The sequence below is a fragment of the Cyrtonyx montezumae genome, unplaced genomic scaffold (assembly GCF_038088225.1).
Source record: "Cyrtonyx montezumae isolate F1298 unplaced genomic scaffold, pur_monq_1.0 scaffold_3, whole genome shotgun sequence".
Lineage (NCBI taxonomy): Eukaryota > Metazoa > Chordata > Aves > Galliformes > Odontophoridae > Cyrtonyx > Cyrtonyx montezumae.
Window position 1 is genome coordinate 34,451,348 of NW_027072034.1, and position 19,452 is coordinate 34,470,799.

The 19,452-nt window shown below is 41.2% G+C and overlaps 1 protein-coding gene across 13 annotated transcripts in view; it reads left to right on the forward strand.

Annotated features, from left to right (window-relative positions):
- Positions 1-19,452, forward strand: part of INPP4A (inositol polyphosphate-4-phosphatase type I A) — a 110,054-nt gene that overhangs the window by 15,025 nt on the left and 75,577 nt on the right. For 11 of the 13 annotated variants that reach the window (XM_065741180.1, XM_065741189.1, XM_065741190.1 and 8 more), the window contains exon 1: positions 11,649-11,791. The exons of the other annotated variants lie outside the window; for them this stretch is intronic. The gene's annotated coding sequence lies outside the window, so the exon portion shown is untranslated. Of the gene's footprint in view, positions 1-11,648; positions 11,792-19,452 lie in introns of those variants that run through there. 13 annotated transcript variants of the gene reach the window in all.

The window sequence follows — 19,452 nt, forward strand, 5'->3', positions numbered from 1 at the left end:
GTTGGGCTTCAACCAAATTGCTTAGGCCTCCACAGGTAGCCACGTTAGGGAGTCTTGTAGCAAAGAGGTGAAAATTGTACAGCATATCTGTGACTGTGGGTTCTTCCTGGTGTAGGATTGTGGGGTGATGGGTACAAGCTGGCAGAAAGCTGGACTGTAAAACACTGGCAGGTGTCAGCTGGAGTGGCTGTCTGAAGCCAGAGGAACCCAAAGCCTCTGTGAATTTCTTAATGTTTTAGATTTGTGCCTCTAAGATATTTAAAGTTGTTTTCCTGTATTGCGTGATGTAATGAAATAGTTTCTGAAAAGGATTTGTTAAGTAGTGTACATTTTACGGTAGAGGTTCTCAGGCTTTGTGGTCACTTTTGCTTACATCTGGTGGAAGAAAAAAACACTAGAAAGTAGATCACAGACATTGCTGGCTTTGCTGATATCGTTTTTGTATGCTTTGTGTCCCCACAGATTCTCTTGCATTCTTTTAATTGCTAAAAGGGGTGTTTCAGCCATATATACAAGTGAAGCAGTTCAGAGCTATGTGTATTTATTGATCAGTGCTTCCTGTCTGTTTTCTGATGGGTATGTCTTTGCAGGAGACTTGAGACACTTGTGATTGACACTGCATATTGGATTTCTCTTCTCTGTCTGGCAGCTGTACTCTGAGATCCCTAAGCACAAAACTCCAGCTTAGGAAACTGAATTCTTCCTGTGTTTCATCCAACCCTACATATTGATAGCAGCTTAATGTCAAGTGTTGGTGCCTTTCCTGTGCTTGGGGGACTTCAGTGACATCAGTGAAGTTACTTGTACTGTAGGAAGTTACTGCCTGAAGTCAATGTTTTAAAGAGCTTCCTGTTGAAGAAATTACCTACAGCCATATGGAAATACAGTTTTCCCTTGAACATTTTTTCAGTGATATTGAAAGGAATTACTAGAGGGAGTTGGCTTTGTGGCTATTGAGCCATTGAGTAGGGAGCACCTGCAAAATGATGATGTGCAGTAAAGGTTTGTGTCTTTTTAGGGGGATGTCTTACACTGCTGTTGTCTCTTTGAGAATAAAGCAATGTTGTTGGGGAAGGATCCAGCTCACTTTTTCCATAATTGTGGAAAAGAGTAAACAAAAATTTATTGATGAGATTAAAAACAAAACAAAAAACAAAACAAAAAAACCCCACAACATGTTAATAATACTTCTGACATAGATAAAATTTAGGCTGATGTCCTGCTTAGTCTGTCTAAAGGAATGTTAGAAGTTGGGGCAGTACTAGCACTGATATTTGTAACAGTATCCAATTTTTAGTATATGAAGTTTGTCCTAGGACTTTGCTGTAACTGCTTGAGAACCCCAAGGAATTGCTGATTTGTGTGGAGAACTGTTAGGCTTCTTTTTGCAACAGATGAGAAGAGTTTGTAGCTTTTGTCTGGGCTGATGGTTCTTCTGGTCCTGTGTCTGAATTCCTGGGGCTGCAGGTTGCCTGGGACTCCTTCCTAAGCCTTCCTAAGGAAGCTCATGGGGGAAAGCTTTGACACAGTTGCATTGGTTAAAAGCTTCCAGGAGAAAATAGTTCTGGCCTTTGCTTTCAAAAAGGACACCTGCCCATTGACATTTTTTTTAGGCAGGTAATTATATCTGTACCACATTGTGGCAGCTGTGTTTTAATCATTCAAATGGTGATGGTGCAGATAGAGTTGTCAAAAGAGAGCAAACTAACTAAGAAATTAGCTGATTGATTTTTGTGTTTTTACCTTGCAAAGAAAGGTAAGTGCTTGACTGTGGTATGTAAGTCGGACAATATCCTTAATCAGCCCTGAGTGTGCAGGTCCCACCCTTCTTTTGTACAGGAGTCCCAGTCTGTATGCTGCAAAAATAGATTATATTTCTTTTTTTTCTTTTATTTTTTTTTCCAGACTGGCAACATGATAAGGATTGTCCATAAGACTGAATGCTGTTTGGATGTTTGACTGGTTAATCGCTGTCTAAAATAAGACATAACAGTTGAACTACTCACCAGTAACATTTTTCAGTCTTTTTTTCTTCTGAGGAAGAAAATTGATTACTATTAAAGTGTTTTTCTCTCCTCTCAGTTTGAATCCTGATAGCCAAAGGACTAACAGGCGTTTCCACAATTGTCTCCTATCTGTGCTTGCAGATGATGGTAGGAGCAGTGTGGGACTTGACAGCGTCTCAAAGATTAGCTTGGAGACATCCTGCTCTGCACCAGCTGCTCTCAGCACTCTCCATAATTGAATACTAAGGATGCTATCTGGTGGCTTGTGTTCTTGCTAGGATTAATTTTAGGCTATTTTCTAAAACTGGGGCTGTTCTGCTTTGGTGTACAAGTTGAAGTGTGTTGAGTGCTGCATGAGCTGAAGACTATTTTTCTCTGACTAATGCCTTATTCTCCACAATGCTTTGTCTAAACTAGCTTTGTCCTGTACCTCAGCTGTTACTGCCTTCATCTTTTAGTAACTAGGCAGTCCCTCACTGAGACTGGAATACTGTCATAATGGTTGTGTATCTGTCTCCATCTGTCTTTTCTCACCTTCCCCCACTGCTCTTTTCACTGTAAGAAAGATGAAGAGTTTGAGATTTCTGACGAAAAAGGGAGTTGGGCAGCACCCAAAACTTTCCAGAACAAAGATGTAACAAAGCCGTCCTGTTAATTCTCTCTTGGAGTGCTTGCCATTCATCTCCTCAAGAAGCCCCCGTAGTTTGTAGCTCCTGCTGGCAGTGCTCGCTCAACAGGGAGGAGAACAAAAATAAATCAGGAAGAGGACCAGGGCTGGAGAACAGCCCTTTGTGCGTGGTCCTTCTCAAAATAATCTCTGTCGTACACAGATTGTTAGGCAGAATTCAAAGCTGGCTCTTGCCCAGCACAGTTTACTACTTAAAGTATAAAAAGCAGTGCGTGGACTTCAAGACAGTAAAAGGCAACTGCTTCAAGCAGCTGTGATGTAAATATGAGGGTGTTGGTATTATCAAAGGAAGCTTAAGCTTTGCAGTGCTGTTTTTTCCTTTCTCTGTGGTTTCTGCAGTACTAGAGGCCAGGGCTGCCATGGTGCCTTTCCAGGCCTACAGCCTGTGCAGCTAAATGTCCCATGGAGGCTAAGTGCTGCACTTCTTCCAGAGCTTCTGACAGCTTATTCCTGTCAGCTTTTCTCTCAGTGCCTCACAGGTCTGAAAACAAAACTAGAGCCAGTGAGCAGTGCAGTACTTGCAGAAAACTGGAATTGCTATAAAGGTGTATTTCTGTCACAAGCCAGAGGGACAGGAGTTTTGGAGGTGTGTGGTCCAGAGCCATGTCCAAGCACAGTGTATCATGTGCACTCTGTAACTGAGCTGCAGCATGTTCAGTTCTTGTGGAGCATTTCCTTCTCCGTATTGCAGCTTCAGTGGCCAAATACTTGCCAAATAACACCTTCATAAAACTTTACTAATGACTCAAGACCAGGCTGGGTGGGCCTTCGGGCAACCTGGTCTAGAGGGAGGCATCCCTGCCTATAGCAGTAGCGTTGGAATTAGATGATCTTAAAGGTCTCTTTCAACCCAAACCATTTTATGATTTGTGCCCAAGTCCTTTTGCCTCCTATCTCCCTTTACTGTTTCAGAGCTTCCCTAAGATTCCCTTTCTTGTCTTGGCCTTCAGGCAGACTGTCAGCCAGTCAGCTTACAAATGTGTGTCTGTGTCTCTTCCAAGCACTCCTCTCCTGAATATACCTCAAGATCTTTCTCCATTGTAATACTTACTGTGTGTTTTGATCTGCAGAGCAGTTTGCAATATTTCCTGCTCTGAACTAGGTTGCCCTCTGCTTCCCCAGCTCCCTAGCACAGCCATTAGCACCCACCGCAATGCCATTAACTTCTCTCATTTCAGTGTCGTACGCTGGGAACTGCTCACAAGTTGATATATTGACTGGAGCTCTTTTTGCTTAGTCTTGGCTCTTGATGCTGACTTCCATTGCCTCTGCCTGGCTGAGAGTCTCAATTCACCAGCTCTTACGTTTCCTGTCTGTCATCTTCTAAAAACATCTCATACCTCGTAGCTAATCCTTCTCTATTCTATTTTGAACTCTACTTCTACTGGATATTCTGCCTTTCAGACTTTAGCACTTAGGTCACTGTGGCATTTCTGGTTATTTGTGGGTTCTGTTGTTTGCTAAGCCTGCTTGGGGCAAGTTAGCACCAGCAAACTGACCCTCTGTGGTTCTTGGGGGGAAGTGAGTGCTTTCAGAAATGATTCCTGACACATATTTTGCTTCTGTGCTCTGACTCGTGCTCTTGCTGCCTTGTTTCTGAGGAAGTGGAGAATTCAATACGTTTGCTGACTCTTGTTGATGTAGACTGTTCAACCTCCACATTCTCAACCTGTTGAAGAGATCAGGTATTAGACAACTATTAGAGAATGAGTTTGTAATTTATCTTAAATATTCCTTTATTCCTGGTTAGTGAGTAGAAGGAATCAATAGTTTTCTTTATTTAATTCAACTTCTGCAGTTCCTGGTTATCTTTCATTATTTTTAAATGTGAGATTTGAAACTCTACAGATTATATATTTCTTCTCTTTAGTACCTAGATTGTAAGGTTTTAGTCCAGTGTTGATATGGAACATCAGAGTAATAAATCTGAAGAAGGTTCTCTTAAAACAAACAAAACAAAAGACCACAAGCAAGATACCAAAAATATTCTGCCTTCCCATGTGGAGAAATATTTGTGTGGGTTAAGAAATAATTCTTTCTCTCTCTCTCTTATAAAAGCTATAATTGCTACCAATTTCATGCAAAGTTTGTTACTATTTGTAAAATATTTCAGGCAGGTCTCTCAATTACATTTGTGACAGAAGGAGCAGGGGGTAAAGAGTGGGTAGATGAAATGTGCAACCACCACAGCAACAAAAGACTTGTACCTATTAGCTGCTATCTAGATTACAGCTTATAAAAATAAACGTGAAACTTATTTATGTGGGAGCTGATGATGTCAGATCCTTTTGACAACATTTGACCAGTACTGAGTCCTAAAAAAAAAAAAAATAATAATAAAAGCTATTTGAGAACACTGCATGATTCTATAACAGGTACTTCTTGATCTCCTCCCTTCTTAGATCTACTGTAAAAAGAAAGTTTAATGTGAAGATAACTAGTTTTTACTCATCTTCCTTTAATTTTAAGTTAATGTGTCAATTTCCTTTTCCATCTTAACCACAGCTGTTGCTCTTGAATTATAGCCTGTGTAGAGTCCATCTACAGTTATAGGTTTGGATCTCCTAGTTGCAGTACCCTGCTGTGCCTGGATAGGACCTCGAGGAACCTGTGGTTTAGTGCCAGCGTTTGTTTTTACTTGAGACTTCCTCAATGAAGCAGTGCAATGCAGTAGTTAGATGATAGATAGGTCAGTGCTCAGGCAAAATGGATGGTTTTGAAGCTATAAATGACTATTCATGTGTTAGGGAGAGAAGTTCATTTTTCAGACTGTGCTGAAGAGCTGATGCAGATTAAAGACTCTTGTCTTCTACATCATTGTTCAGCCTGGTGTTTCCATTTAATCTTGGTATAATCGGCAAATGGAAGTATGCTGTATTCTATTTAAGAAGCCCTTTCACTGTGAGATTTTTTTTCCCAAGAGGAGTTAACAGAGAATTACTGTAATCCAAAAGAGCACTAATCAATAAAATATTTTTATTCTACCTGTCTCTATGGATTGTGCTGGCTTACACTTGTATCACTGCATTCAACTCTTCATTATGTCTTCTTTATCTCTAAAATTATTTTCACAGAAACACAGAATTGTAGGGGTTGGAAGGGATTTAGAGATCATCTAGTCCAACCTCTCTGCCAAAGCAGGCTCCCTAGACCAGGTTGCATAGGTTGTTAGTGTTTGAAATCTTCACCTTGCAAAAGTTGAATGTATTTTGGAGCATACCTTAATAAGAATGTAATATTTAATAAATCTTTAAATACCTCTACATTGGTTAGAACTGACCTTAAATGATTTTGATAGTGAAAAAGCAAATTTAGTCCTTCTAAAACTAAGAATTCTCCCGCAAATTACTCAATACTATACTGAAAGCAAGCTCCATACAATGCTTAGTGCTCCAATCAAAAGTTAAGATTCAGATCCCAAGATTCTTGGGTAATGTCAGGCAAGTAATAGATAAAATCATTACAGATTAAATGAGGTGGCCCTAGAATGAAATCTGAGGCTCAGATGCACAAGTTTCTATTTGAGAAACAGCATCCTGTCAAAATAGGGAATAATAATAAAAAAAGAGGGAAGAGAAAGAAATGTGGGAGGAGCAAAACCTTACCTTACACCATTTAGTGTTTGAAAGCTGGAAAATAGGGCAACTGCAGCTCACAGTGGTGCAGGGCAGAAGATCAAGTGCTCTGTGACCACTGTGAGCCTCATGGAGCATCATGGAGCAAGGTGTGGGAATGGCCATCAGTTCCAGAGAGTTGCATAGACAGAATTTGAAAAAGTAAAGAGAGAGCAGGGTAATAGGAAAAATATATTTTTACTTCACTGTGTAAGATTGATGTTGGTTATCTTACCAGTTTAGAGTAGTGGATTTGAGCTATATACTAGAGCTATGCACATGATTTTTGAGCATAGGTGGACTTGTTTGGTGGATCTGTTCAGTAACTGAATTATAGAATCACAGAATGGCTGAGGTTGAAAGAGACCTCTAAGCTCACCCAGCCCCTGGGCAGGGCTGCCCCCCACTGGCTTAGGCTGTCCAGGGCCCTATCCAACCTGGACTTACGCACCTCCAGGGGTGGTACACCTGCAGCTTCTCTGGGCAGCCTGTGCCAGTGCATCACTGCCCTATGAGTGAAGAATTTTCTTCTAATGCCTAACTTGAAGCTACCCTTTTTCAGTTTGAAGTTGTTGCTCCTTGTCCCATCTCTGTGACATGTGAATGAATGTATGCCATACATATATGGGAAACTGAGTGAACGAAAACTATTTAAAATCATAGGGTAGAGATATCAAAAAAAGGACCATAAAATGGCATAGCTACGGATGTATTTTCATGGCCTACTTCAGGGAAAAATCCCTAATGATCTGAAGTCAATTAAGTTCTGAATGTTAAAATTTAGATTAATAATGAAATAAATACTTTTCCATTATCAACATTTTTAATAAGATTTTCCACCTCGGGCTCTTACTGGTCTCGATTTAGCTATACAATCTGCTGTGTATTGTACTTTAGTCTTTCAATGGTCCTATTGATACTTCGTGGCATTAATCTGGGGAATAATCTACAATGCACTGCAAGTAGTGGCTGGGCTCACTATGCAACTTAAAGTTTGTTAGTTTATGGATGGAGAGCTCCTTCTGATTAAATGGTTACATAATGCACTTTGGAAAAAAGAGAGAAACAAATAAATGAACTTTGAGAGAAGAAAAATAGTTGAGCTTTGGCTTTTGTGATTAGAGCTGTTGCTAGTCAATATGCCCTGCCTAGCTTTTTGTGTAATGGTATGTTATACCATACTGCAAAGGGGCAAGGAAAGTCGAGAAAAAGAACAACAGATCTAGGCCCCTAAATGTGTCTAGTTAGGCTGTTCCTCATCATGACCTTATGAATGAAAAATGACTCAGGTGATTATTTCTGTACTAAGGATCGGAGCTTGTTAACTTGCAGAGGAGCACAGATGAGTTGGGGAGAAAAAACAAAGCATTAGGAATCTGCTGAGCAAACATGTAAGTCTTACGTTACAGTTCTTCTTTCTTCACATAAATGAGAAGTAAATTCTATTTAAAAATGCTGAATAATTGCCAGTGAAATTGGCCAGCTTCACATTCAGTTTTACTGTTTTTTCATTTAGTTTACCCAGTGCAGCAGATGGTGCTGAGAAAACAGTAACTCTTTGCAGCTACTTTCTCCAGAATGAACAATAGTTCTTTCTGAGGCATTAAAGAACCTACCAGTCTCAGGTCACAAAGACTATTGTGTGATCTACAAGTCTTACATTGAGAAGACAATGGGAAAAATTTAACTCAGCAAATGTATAGAGTGTATTGAATGAGCAAAATGAATGGATGCTCTCAAGGAGTTAAACAGTACATTGTTTGATTATGAAATTTAATGTAATATTAAGATCTTGCTGACCTTTCCTGTCAGTGCAGAGATGGGCAGATGTTGGCATAAAGAGAAAAGGAGAACAGATGTGGACAGATACGAGGAGGCCAGCTGCCAGAAGATCAACTGACTCAGTGCTGACATCAAGTGCAATCTGGGGAGCCTTATGCAAGCCAGCTTTCCTATGCAGCGTGTCCACATCTCTATATGCAGATACCTTAGAAAAGTCTGTAAACTGGTCTCTCAGCTGGTCAGTGCATGTGTTGTCATGAGCTAAATTTTCTTGTCTTGTTTTAGCCACTTTCTCTGACCTCAGTGTCTCCATGTCTCCTGCTTCATCTGCTGAGAACAGACCATAAAGAGGAAATGGGAATTTAGACCATCTTGTGCATTTTCACTCCATATACAGAATTACTTCCCTCTGAGATCTATGCAAAGTGTTAGAGGCAGCTCATAATCATGTAGTTTGTTCACAGATGTAGCTCTGGGTAGTTACAAGAGATAAAATATAGATCCTACTTGGGTCTAGCTCTAGTAGTAGTGTGAGGAGGTGGTCTGTAAAGTGCACTTGTGTGAAACCATTTCCTCCGTACCGCACAGTTTTTTCTGGATTGCTTTGCTAGCAGCTACTTCAAGAAGCGTTTAGATGAGGTGCTAAGGGATTTGGTTTAGTAGCTTAGTGGGTAGGGATGGTGATAGGAGGATGGTTGGACTAGATGATCTTGTAGGTCCTTTCCAACCTAATGTATCTATGAATCTGCTTTTGAAGAGATGGATGCAAGATGCTACTGAGGCATAGTTGGATGATGTATTGATGGTAGAAAGTTCAACCACTAAAGTGCCTCCTTTTATTTATGTTCAGAGACCTTGAGATGAGTGTGATAAGTACATCCTCTGCCCTCCTCCCATACCAATCACTGAGCTCTGCTTTCATTTGTGGCTACCTCTGTTTGCACAGGGTAAAGATTCTGGGGCTGGTGCTATTACCAGCGGATGTTTTCATTTTCCCAAGAAACAAACAGTGCTTTTGTCATAGCGGTAGCCATGGGAGGTAATCAGCTGGAAGAAATGAACCTGCTGCTGATGTGCACTGAAAGGGAACTCTGATGTTCTGCTGAGCAGGACGCTGAGATCTAGTTTCTACACCTTTCCATAGGGCTTAGATAAACAAGGCTGCAAACCTATAGGATAAAGCGGAGTATGTAGCTGAATGAAGGGTGACTGGAAGGTGGAAGGAGGAGGGAAAGTGTCATTACTGGTGGTCACTACTGGTGTTCCTTTGTCTGTTTCTATTACTCCATTGCATTGGAAGCCAGCTCTATCCTTGAAGAATGTGAATACATTTATTTTTTTCCTAGGAATAGCATAGCTATGGAGAAAAAAAAGCTCAAGAACAGAGGTAGAGGGAAGTATTCTCAGCAAGGACAATGCAACTTTCGTGGGAGAGCAGGTTGATGTGTAATCTGACAATGTGAAAGAGGCTGTGGGAAACCATTTACTCCATGATTAGCATCATGATGGCTTATAAACAAACAATTCCCAGAGGCTTGGAGATGATAAGGAAGAACAGGATTCCCTGCCCTACATGTTCAATAGATATTGTAGAAGATCCTTTTCTTGCTTATTCCCTCAAGTAGAAAGGAATATCTTTTATCTCTAGTCCTTAAAAATGTTTAATATTCAACACTACCTCTCTCTTGCAGCAGTGTTTAGTTTAGCAGACTGTGGTAATATTCATGTTCAAGGTTTCACCCAGAGTATCAATTTTTAGATTTTTTTTTTAAACTCTTCTGGGGCAAGAGCCTTCAGATTTTCTCACTTCTAGACCCAGGATCCAAATGCTTTCTACTGCAGAAGGTCGAGCCAAGTAGACCAATAAATTAGTAGACAAATTAAACTACAGCAGCAAGATAGCTTCTGATTTGCAGATAAGATGGTTTGCAGATAAGTATGTGCATTTTATGTGGTGGGTTTCATCTCTTCGAGGTCTTAAACAGCTCTTTTATTTGAGTCATCTTTCATCCACATCTATGCTTTTAGGTGGACCACAGCATAATATTGAATGGAGATATATTAAAGTGTGCCTTACATTTAAAAACAAAAAAACTCAATGACAAAGTACCTTCCTATTTAGTTCTGTGTTATAGATGCCATTTGGACTGTGTCTTTGCTTTTGGATTTCATGTTTAAAGGATTATTCTGCTCAGCTTGATCTCTTCTCATCTCTTAGTCCCTGCCAAGTATTCTTTGCTGCCTTGAGATACAAGGAGGGAGTAAACATTTGCCATCAACAGTAGAAAATTTGTCCAGTGGCTTTAATTACAGCCAGATATGGTTGTAAAGAGTGCAGCGCACCTCTTTGAATTGGGTGGATGGGCTTACCTTTAATATGATTCACCTTTACAGAGAGGTATTAAAACAGCAAGAGCTATAAAAGTCATGTTTCAAGGTTAGCTTTGCCCTAAGAATTCTCAATACGAATCTGTTTATCTGGGTGATAGCCAGCAGGACATTTGCTAGGAATGAGGAAAGATGCTGTGCTGTAAATGCTTTGACATAAACCGAGTGCCTTTTCCCAAAATATCTGGGGTGTTTATATGAATGGCTGATAGGCAGGTCTGTGCACTGCAATGGCTTGGTTCCTTGGTCCTGCAGCTTCTTTTGACAATACTCTCTTCATTCATTCCATCATGTTTGTTTCCATGTAGTTGTTCTGAATGGCTCAGAAGTAATGGATTTAATCTGCCCTTCCTGAAGCCTCAGTTTACTCAATGCTAATTGCCTATGACTTTCAGAAATAAAGCATAATAAGCACAGCACTGCATCTTAGCACTGTCTAGCATGAAGTGCCTGCCTTTGGCTTCAAAGTGCCTGCTGTCAATTGGAAGTTGTGGGGAGTCTGGCAGGCCTGGGGAGTGGCTTTGCGATCAGATTGCTTCATGGTAGTTGGTCCCTACTGACACGGAGAGCTATGAGAAAGGCTGCCAGAATCCAACCTTTCCCCAGATGCACTGTCCGTGGCTGTAATGCAGCTGTGCTCTCCTGTAGGCACTTAGTCCTGGTGTCATGCACACAGGCTTCCTGCTCACATGCATCCCGCAGTCCTTCAGGCTGCTCTCCTCTCACTGCATGTGATTCCAAACGTGTCCCCAGTGTACTTTGTTATAAGCTTGTGATGAACAAGTGGGTATTGCCCTGACTCTTTGTTGTTTTACAGTTTTTCTTGGCGGTGTTGACTTTTTTCCCCTGGTCCTCCTGAGCTTTGCAAGTACGTTAGTAGCGCCTCACCTGGCACACTTACAGTGACAGCAGAACCAGACAAGCTATCCTGGGAGGGGAAAAAAGAAAAGGCAGCTCAGATTGCACAAAGAAAGAAATCAAACTTGCTGCTGGAAGAAATACCCACGTGCAGGTGTGCACGCAGGCACCCGGGTGCTGCGTGTGTTCCTATGTGCTGTGGAGCGGGAGCGAGCAAGAGGAAGCCTGAAACTTAAACCCCTCCTGCAGCTCTGCATCTGCTCTGAGTCACTGCCATGACTCACAGTGACAGCGCTCCCATTAGCTAGCGCTCAGATGGAGCAGCTCCGGAGGCAGAAGAGGCAGGCTGTGCTCCTGGTTACCTGCTGCAGCAGGCGGCTGCGCCAGCGTATTTATTTACAGGCTCGGACTAAGTGCAGCAGGCTGAACTGAGCGCAGTTGTCATTATTCTTAAGGTAAGAATGCTTGTTATTGACTAGAAGAAGATAGGAAAGGGAAATTAGAGCTGGCGAGGGCTGTTTCTTGCTATTTCATTTCCTCAGAGGGAGCGGTGCTGCTGCAAAGCTTTGTCTCAGCTGTTTGCGGTTCTGTATGGGGAATCCTATGGCCGGTGGGCAGTGCCTGTCCGAGGGAACAAAATACCTACATTCTCATTCATTGTGTTATGTAAGGCATGGCAGCCATGTTAAGGATACAAGACCTCTTTCGAAGAAACGGTACTGCCCGACGTCAGGGCTGGGAGAGCAGCACTCGAGCAGCCCTCTGTCCGCACCGTGCAGACTGCTGCAGTTCCGGAGCTATTGCTCACAGCCAGATATTTCTTTGTTGACAGAATAAAAGATGGTGGCATTAGGAAGAGCAAAATAATGACTGTTTACCTTTAAATTCCCAGTGCTGTTTTGCCTGTAGCATTCAGTCTGGGAGCACGCACACCCTGGGATCTGCGCAGTGCCTGGATGTAAACAGCCTCTTCAGACGCTTGAAAACATATCCAGATCATGTGCTTGTTTCATTCTGTGCCACTGAAAGCCCTCGTACATACATGTATATATACCTAGATATATATATATTCTGCTCTGACAACTGGTTATATGTAAAAAGTGGGATGCATTTTAGTTACTATTCATGTATGCAGAGCGAGTAAAGCAGTTTTTCTGTAGTGGCTTTACTGTTATTTTATTCACTCTAGCACAGTAATTTTAATGCAATCTAGACTGGTATTGCCGATTTTCCTCATGTGGAATCCACTGAGTTTTGAGCCTTTGCTGTCCTGCCTTCAAGTGATTTTCTGAGTTAGGGAATCTTTGTTTTTTAATTGTAGGAATAAATTTACACAAAAATGACTGCTGTCTTCTTCTCTCAGCTAAATATGGTGCTGTAGTAAGGTCATTTGAAAATGACAGCATCCTTCTTCTGTTTGCTAATTTACAGCATTCACTGATGCCCAGTGTTTTTATTGCTATGAATTAATTAGATTTGGCATGACTTCCTTAAAAACAACAGAAAAAAGAGAGATTAACCTTCTTAATAAAATGGATAGGAAGATTTGTTCGAGCAATTGCAGTACCTTTACAGATGTTGTGACATACAACTCAGAAAAATACAGTGGGAGAGCTTTTAAAACAAGGCCAGTCATGTGCTTTTATCTCCTGGAGCAAAATCTTGGTCACCAAATGTAATTATTTATGTTTCTGATGTAAAATATGTCTCATGTTGCAGGATCACAAATACAAGATGGTTTATCCAATATTAGGGTTGGTGTTAGGACTGCTTGCTGATAAAGTTCTGGCTCATGGCAGTATTCCCTCCTCTTCCCAAATGAAGGAAATTTGAATAAAACACTCCACTTTAAAGTATTATTTTTTTCCACTGATTTGTACCTGAATTTGACACTGTATCAGAAAGCAATAAATTGTTTACCTTCATTTTTTTCCTTTATGTATACATTTAGAGAAAGTTCTGGTTTCACAGGATACAGAATTCAAATAATTTATTATTATGAAATTTAAATATCTTCAGTTGAGTTTCTGTAGTTTGTTTTATTATTATTATTATTAATACGTTATGGTTGCAGTTAAATTTAATTAACAGCAAACGTTTTTTATGAGAAATTGCAAGTACATGCTTAAGATCTAAGAGACTGGGTGAGGGCTAGCCCCTGAACACTGGCTCCCCATCTCAGTTGTCTATTTGTGGAAGCAGTGACCACCAGAGAGAGCTCCCTCAGGTTCATCAAGGTCTCGTGCAGTTCCATGTGCCCTGCCTGCTGCTGGAGTAGCGGGTGAAAGTGAAAACAAATGTCAGCTCAACAAGAACAAAAAGCCCAGCCTGGCAAGATAGCTTGACGGTTTGCTTTATGTGAGTAGGAAACCACCTGGGAAGAGCTGAAGCAGGTTTGATGTTGATTTATTATGAGGCTATCTTGATTACAAGTTGTAGCTAAAGTAGAAATGGCCAAGACAGGAGAGGTTTGTGGGGAGGAGCACTTATAACTTTGTGTTATGTGCAAAGGAAGCAGTTACATTGACTCTTTCTCCAATCACCCTGGAAGTTAGTTTTTGTTGATTTAAGTTGGCTTTGCATTAGGCCATAAAGGCAACATATAGCAGAAACTAGGGGCATTTCACCTGTGGTTTTAGCAGCGCACAAAGTTGAGAGTTCACGATCTCCACAACCTTACTTTTTTGCAGTAAATGTTCTGTTATCTCCAGTGAGCCCAGGCAGAAATCTGTCCCCCTTTCCTGTTCCCAGCTTACAGGACATCATCGGTGCTTGTGGTCCTGCAACCATTTCCCCTTGTCCTATCACCACAGACCCTGCTAAAGTCTGTCCCCTTCCTTCTCGTAGCACCGTTTTAGATTCTAATAGGCTGCTCTCAGGTCTGCCTAGAGCCTTCTCTTCTCCAGGCTCAACAGCACCAGCTCTCTCAGCCTGTCCTGGTAGGAGAGATGTTTCATCCTTTGGATCATTTTTGTGCTGTCGTTTGAACACATTCCAACAGGTCTTTGTCTCTCCTGTACTGAGGACTCCACATCTGGATGCAGTACTCCAGGTGAGGCCTCAGCACCGCACAGTAGAGGGGCAGGATCACTTCCCTTGCTTTGTTGGTGAAACTTGTTTTGATGCAGCCCAGGATGCAGTTGGCTTTCTAGGCTGTGAGGGCACATTGATAGGTCATATACAGCTTCCCATGCACCAGTACCCTCATGTCTTTTTCAGCAGGGCTGTGCTCCATCACAAAGTCCCCAGGGTTGTAGTGATAGTGGGGGTTGCCTCGACCCAAGTGCAAGACCTTGCACTTGGTTTTGTTGAACCTCATGTGATTCTCCTGGGTTGACTTGAGCCTGTTTTGTTAACTGCCCATTGCTGAAGCTTCTGTGGACTTCCTGATGAAGCTCAAGCTCCAGTTTTCTGTTTTCACTTCAGCTGCTCTGCTCTGACCAGTTTAATGATTCTCTCTCCTTGGTAGGTTTTACACCTGGGCAAGCTTTAAAAAGTGCAAACTGTAAAGGTCATGTGATTCCATACTTTCACTCCTGTGCCACTCATGTTAAGAACAACAGGTGCAGAGTTCAGCTGGCCTTTTATTTGTTTCTTGCTTGGTCCTGCCCACTGCTTTATCTGTAGCTTCCTTTATGTCTCTGCCTAATCTGTGTATTTTGAGCCCTTGGACTGATTTCCTGACGTGTACAAAGCTGTAGTGCTGGATTATCTCAGATCTCTGCATGTTCTGCTTCCTCAGGCCTTGAGCAGTAGTTTTGAATTAGGAACTGGTGCCATCCTGGTGCCTTCCTACTGCTGTCTTCTGTGTTGAGAGAGAGGGACTTGGCAGGAAGCACAGCTGTTGCTGTGAAGAGATGAAGGGCAAGGCAGAGAACAGAGCATTTTGCCAATGTTCTTGAAGCTTTGAGACCTTCCATTGGAGGAAGCACCACTCTGTTGCTTTACACAAAAGCTACATCAGCAGTTAAACCTGACTTTGCTTAGTGTCTGATTAAGAACTTTGAGGAGATCCAGTCTCAGTATTAGAATGAATTTATGTGAAACATCTAATATGAGCAGTTTTTGGATTGTAGTACAGTTTTACTGAATGATCAAGCAGCAGTGAAGTCCTGATGAATTAGGTGCTGAGTTTTCGCAGAGCAGAACGTGGTCTATGCATGCAATAATGATTTACATCCCCAAAACAATTGTCATGTTCCATGATGTGATTAGCTATTGATGTTACACTTTTTGAAGAAGGACACTGCAGTAAATGAAGAAGAAGCAGTATATTGCTGTTTACTTAATATGTCTTTGTATCGAGGAACAGCACGGTGATTTTATTTCCAACACAAAATGTGAAAAGAAGGGAGGGAAGAAGTTTGTTTGAGTTGGCTCGGTTACAGGTTTTTTGTTTCTTTTTTTGCATGTTAGAAGTAAGCCCCTGGAAACGAGTTTGTATTGGAACAAAATCCTCACAGGATGAATAGCACTGATCCATCTTGTATATTGGTGAACTCCACTTTATTATTTATTTTCCCTCTCTTTTTTGAGTTTTTATGTGAGTTGTTTTGGTGGTCCTTTATTTGTATGTATTACCAACAGGGCATCTGCTTTGTCCCTGTAGCTTTTCCTGTTTTCTGAATAAGTTGTCTTGTTAGATTTTAAACAGCTGTTTTATAGGGGAGAGGGAAGTCTTTGTATGTGCTGTGTCATGAAAAGCTCTTCTCTTAATCCTGGAGCAGTTTAAGCAGGGAGACAAAGAGAGAGGTTTGGACACAATTTTGCCCTGAAGGCTTGAGTTGCTGGAAGGACTCCTGCCACACTGCATTGTTTGAGGTTTGGTATCCCTTTCAGTTTTTGTCTTTTGAGATCTTTGTGTATTCTTGAGCACGTGCAAGTTTGAATAAAGAGGAAAAGGTGTTGCCCTTACTGTGATTGTATCAATGATATCTTATCATTTGCCTTCAAGGCCTGAGTTTCCACCTGCCCAGTTCTTCATGGTTGTCCTTTGCTTCCGGCTCTGGAACCAGAGCCAGCATTGGGATAAGTATAGCTCATTTCTCTTTGGGTAAATAAGATTATGGCCTGGATTAGGATGGTGTGTTATTTCTGTACTGAATTCTCCTTGTATTTTATAGAGATGCAGAGATCTGGGATTAGTTCAGCTTTTGGTTTGATGCTTTATCTTTTAAAGCAGCAGAGTACTTCTGCAGCTTGCATAAACAACAGTGAATTGGTGGATAGGGTGTCTTGCATCACTGTGAAGTGGAGGTCACTTTGTCCAGATAAAGTCCAATTATATAGGAATGGGTTCATGATCCTTAATTTGGATTAATTTTTTAGAAAAATGCTAAGCATTGCCAAATAGCAGAGCCGCAACAAACAGAATGATGAAGCATGTCCTTTCCTGCAGGCTGTTTGGGCAGTAAATCTGATTTTGAAAGTGTAAAACAAAACAAAGATGCTGCAGTGACATAGTGGGCTGACATAGTAGAATGTTGATTAGAAGATCATGAGATAATCATACCGTGCAGAGTTTCCTCTGTTGTTTCAGGAAAGTTTGCAAGAAGAGCACTTTTGTGCTCTGTACAGTACTGTAGAGAGTTTACATTAAAAAAAAAAAAAACAACAAAACAACAACACATCCTGAATGCCATTATTGGTAAATATTAGTATTGTGGCTTTGAACATGTGGCATAAACATGCATGCAGTTGAGTTGATTTAAATTCTCTCTGAAATGTGACTGCCTGGGAAAAGTTCATTAAATTATTCTCTTTCTGTAATAAGTGGATGACTTTTGATAGCATTTCAGTAAACAGGAGTTAGTGAGTAATATGAACATGGTCTTTCTGTTTTGTATTTTTTTTTTTGTGTGTGTGTGAGAATATGGTATTAAAAACAATACTTCTACAGCGACTTTACACAGAAAATATGTGTGGAAAGCTGAGTACTCTTTTGCCAGCATATATGTAGTAGTGCAGACTTGGAAACTAGCTACCAGAAATGGACGGTGGGAATTACCGTAGAATCCAAGAATCATTAAGTTTTGAAAAGACCACTAAGATTATCTAGTCCAACCCACACCCACCATGCACACTGATCACGTCCCTCAGTGCCACACCCACACTGTTCTTGAACACCTCCAAGGGAGGTTGACTCTATCACCTCCCTGGGCAGCCTGTGCCACTGCCTCACCGCTCTTTCTGAGAAGAAATTAGGGGAAATTTGTGTTCTTAGCTGCACTTCTGTGATGTTTCCCCAGTTCATCTGGGGAATAGAAGAACAGTGGGACAAGTTTGGTCCAAATTTTCTGAATTTCAGAGAAGTTGCACATGATCTTATCTCATAAAGGAAATGGAGAGTGTATTTATAACATAGTATAAGTACTTCTGTTGTTTTGTCATTTGCTTTCTCCTAGAAGTGGGTATTGGTACTGTGAGACCCTAGATGGCTTTGTGATCCTTACTAAATGTTCACTCAGGGTTTCTACAATCAGTTTATTTGCTGCTCTTTCACTGAATACCAGGGAATGGTAACAGCCATAAGGGTGTGGATAGTAGTTATTGATTATAATAGGAAATGTTGAATTGAAGGGAATTGGGTCTGACAGTGCTTCATCTATACTCCAGTGATGGTGACCTGTGGTCTCTGGGGCAAAGCCACCAGCTCTGTTGCTGGAGTTGTTCAGGAGACTTATTTTGGTGAGCTCCATGAAGTCATGACAGGAGGGGTAGGAGTGACATGCCAGTCAGACACATCTCCCACATTGTGACCTTAAGTTATCACGTTTTATAGCTATATGGTGATTACTCATCTTTTATTGGTACATCCTTTCCACTATTGTCTTTCGCAACTGAATGCGTATATTACTGTCCTTTCAGGTAATACAGTGTAAGAGACTGAGTCAGTTATCTGGGGGCTCTTGTTCAGTGAATCTGCAGATGGCATTCAACAATGAGTTCCCATGGGCCTGGGTGGGCCAAGGTGGCTTTGCTGTCATGGGGCCTGCTGCTTTGTGAAGGGAGCAGGTGCCTGCAGGCAGGAGGAACCCGGAGAAGCTTTGTGCATTGTCAGGATGAAGCAGCCTTCTCTTACAAAATACTTTGAAGACACTAAGTTGTTTTGGTGCATGGGGGCGATGGAAAGGATTGAGTACCTTCAGGGTACAGAGAGCAACAGAAAGGGACTTGCTTGGGCACCTGGAAGAACAAACTTTGTTTTGCACATGGTGCATTTGAAGGATTTGCTTTTCTTCAAACCTTGGGAGATTACCAATGTGTGATTGTGTGAACTGATGAAGGAAGGGTGCTTGCTTTCAATATCAGCCTGTCTGAATTTTGGCTACCTTCTAAATACTTTTTTTTTTGTTGGTTGGAAGAACTTATTAGCTCAAGGAGAACTGAACATTCTTTTATGTGCTCGTTAGTAGGATTTATGTTTCAGAATATGTTCCCAGTCTTATATTGAGTGGAAAATACAAAAATGGCAGAAGGATCCACTGGTTGGATTTTACTTAGGGCTAGACACAGTTTGGCATGTGTAACAATAGTCTCTTTAAAAACTGGAGATGTCTCTAAATACTGATTTCATATAAATTTAGCAAAAAAAGAAGTGCAAAGCAGAGCAGTCATTTATCCATTTGAAAATCTGCTTAGTTGATGTTGTATTTGTGATGAGCAGCAGACAGGATCTCGTTGGTAATTTGAGTCTCAATTAGTCTGAAGAATTGATGCTACTTTCTGTCATAAACAAGGCACCCACGATAAGTGAGAAGAGTAATTCCTTCCTAGCATGTTGGCTAATATGTCACCAGTAACATCTGCAGGTATCTATAAGGCTTCTGAGTGAAATAAGGGAGGTATACAGGCATTTGGGATGGTTGTGGTAACTGATGGAGACTGTAGTATCTTGCACCTTTTATTTTTTGAAAGTGTAATATCACTTTCCCAACTGTCCTACGTCTTGCACTTTTTTCTCTCTTTAATTTGTATTTCTGGGACACAAGAAAGTGATGCCTTCACAGTAGATGTAACTTTTTACATCACTAATAATGCAGCCTAAAACTTCCCTCAGGCTGCATTTGGGGGGTCCACAATATCTGTGTGTATGACAAGATCAATGTGATGGATT